At 43.7% G+C, this 2308-nt stretch overlaps 1 long non-coding RNA gene across 1 annotated transcript; it reads left to right on the top strand.

Moving 5' to 3' along the window:
* Window positions 1-682: 682 nt before the first annotated feature.
* LOC141276394 (uncharacterized) lies at window positions 683-1774 on the top strand. Its single transcript, XR_012325892.1, has 3 exons — window positions 683-806; window positions 1009-1079; window positions 1401-1774. It is a non-coding gene; the product is annotated as an uncharacterized lncRNA (long non-coding RNA).
* Window positions 1775-2308: the final 534 nt, after the last annotated feature.

Below are 2308 nucleotides of genomic sequence, written 5' to 3'. Positions count from 1 at the left end.
CTGGAAGGGTCCCAAGCATAAGAGTTTCTGTCCCCATGGAGTTGGGCAGTACCACCCTCCTAGTACATGGATGTGTTCACCAATCAGGAAGCTCTCTGAACCCCATACTTTAGGGACTTTTATGGAGGCTTCTATCATATAGGCATGACTGGTGATTAACGCAACCTCTAGCCCTTCTCCCTTAACTGGAGGTTGTAAGGAATGGGGCTGAAAGTTGGTTCCCCTGGCAACCAACCCCTCATCCTTAGTGGCTTTCAAAAAAACACCACATTAAAAATTAAAATAAGCTCAGGTGTGGTTGAAAGGGGTTTCTTATAAATAACAAAAGACACTCCTTTCACTTTTCTTTGCTCTCATCACTTAGGAAATTCCAAGGGTTTCAGGAGCTCTGTGCTCTATATATATTTGGTCCACAAATTCTTCAATACTCCTCCTTTCAAGAACTGGAGCTTAATTCCTCTCCCCTTGAGTGTGGGTTGGACGGAGTGATTCTCTTCTAGTGAACAAATATAGCAAAAATGGCAGCATGAGACTCCTGTGACTAGATCATAACAAGCATTAGGGCTTCCTTTTGTTCTCTCTCAGATCCCTGGCTCTGGGGGAAGCCAGCAGCCATGTTGTAAGAACACTCTGACAGCCCAATGGAAAGGTCCACATGACAAGGAACTGAGACATTCTGCCAACAGCCATGTGAGTAAGCTGTCTCGGAACAGGATCCTCCAACCTCATTCAAGTCTTCTGATGACTGCAGCCCAGACAAATCTTGACTGCAGCCTCATGAGAGACCCAAAGCTAGAACCACCCAGGTAAGCTGCTCTAGAATTCCTGACCAATGAGATTATGAGTTGTTTTAAGCCGTTTAAGTTTGGAGCAATTTGTCACACAACAATAGATAACTAATAGACAAGCCTAGCTACAAAACATCCCAAGCAGTATTTCACACACACATCCTCCTTTTTCCTACTCACCTTCCTACTTTCTTTGTCCTTTTTCCTACATACTTTGAAGTGAATGATACTGAAGCTCTAGAAGGCTACAAGATGGAAGGAGCAAGGATCCCTGAGGCACTTGGAGGAAAGGTAAACTCAAAAGTCATCCCTACCATGTTAAACCACAGGCTTGGGGCTTGTGTGTTACAATAGCTAGCATTACTTATTCTGCGGATACACCCTCCTTTCTACTTCTCCTAGCATGTGTGGCTCTTTACCACCTATGATATAATTATGAGCATAAATGTCTTTTTTCCATTCTGGTCTACAAATTGCTTTCTTTTTTAAATGAACATCAAATGAGCAATGAGAAGATGCTTATGCTTGGTAGTATGTGCTTTGCCAGCATATCTCAACTAATTCTCACAATAGCCCCATAAAGTAGATTCTGTTATTATTCTGATTTTTCAGATGTGGACTCTGAGGCTGGGAGAGGCTAACTGACTTGCTGAAGATCACATAGCCCAGAAGGGCAAAGCAGACAAGTGTTCGGATTGCCAAATTTGAACTCTTAGCCACTCTGATCTCCCTCCCAGGGACCCCTGGATCTCACACTGTGCCCAACAAAGTCTCTTGCATACCGTTGTTGCTTAGTTAATGTCTGCAGCTGCATGAGTAAGTCAATAAAAAATTGGTAATATGTTAAGAGGGGAAATGTCATGCAAGTTCACAAATAATAAAAAATTCTGCTGTCCTGAAATATTTTGTTCCTCATACAAATGTCTCTTTTTGCTTGTATGCCTCTGAACTTCAGGGTGTTAGTGGCTGGGACACATAAAGAGATTCATTCACTGGATGAAAAGTATGCTTTAGAGAATGATAAGAAATTCTTCGTAATGTCTACATTTTCAGATAAAGAGCCACAAGTGCTCAGGACATCAAAGACATTCAGGACTTTTCTGAAGAGCAGACTCATTAAGGAAAGTGGCTGAAATCCACAGGCACGTCTTAAGGAGAGGACAGGAACTACTGAACAGCTGGGCCCCCATTTCACCAGAAACCCGCGTCCATTCACGGACCTCAGCAGCAGGACAAAGTCCGGATTGTTCTCTCCAGAACAACCCGATAGTGCAGTGGAAGAGTGGGCGCCCTGTGTACTGAGGAAAAAGGCAGTAAATGAGCCCCTGGCACTGCCACAGCAGGTCAGCCTTGACAAAGACGGGACAGAGCCCTTCGCCAACAATCCCATCTCAGCTAGCTCGCTCTCTGAGAGAAGACTTGATCAGATTTAAACTAAAACCAGCTGAATTTCCAAACTCTGCAGCCAGTGCACCATGAGAAAAAGAAGACTATCCATTCCTAGGGAGGGTAAGTAATAA

Source organism: Tursiops truncatus, chromosome 14 (genome assembly GCF_011762595.2).
Source record: "Tursiops truncatus isolate mTurTru1 chromosome 14, mTurTru1.mat.Y, whole genome shotgun sequence".
Taxonomy (NCBI): domain Eukaryota; kingdom Metazoa; phylum Chordata; class Mammalia; order Artiodactyla; family Delphinidae; genus Tursiops; species Tursiops truncatus.
This window is presented reverse-complemented; position numbering and strand designations above follow the sequence as displayed.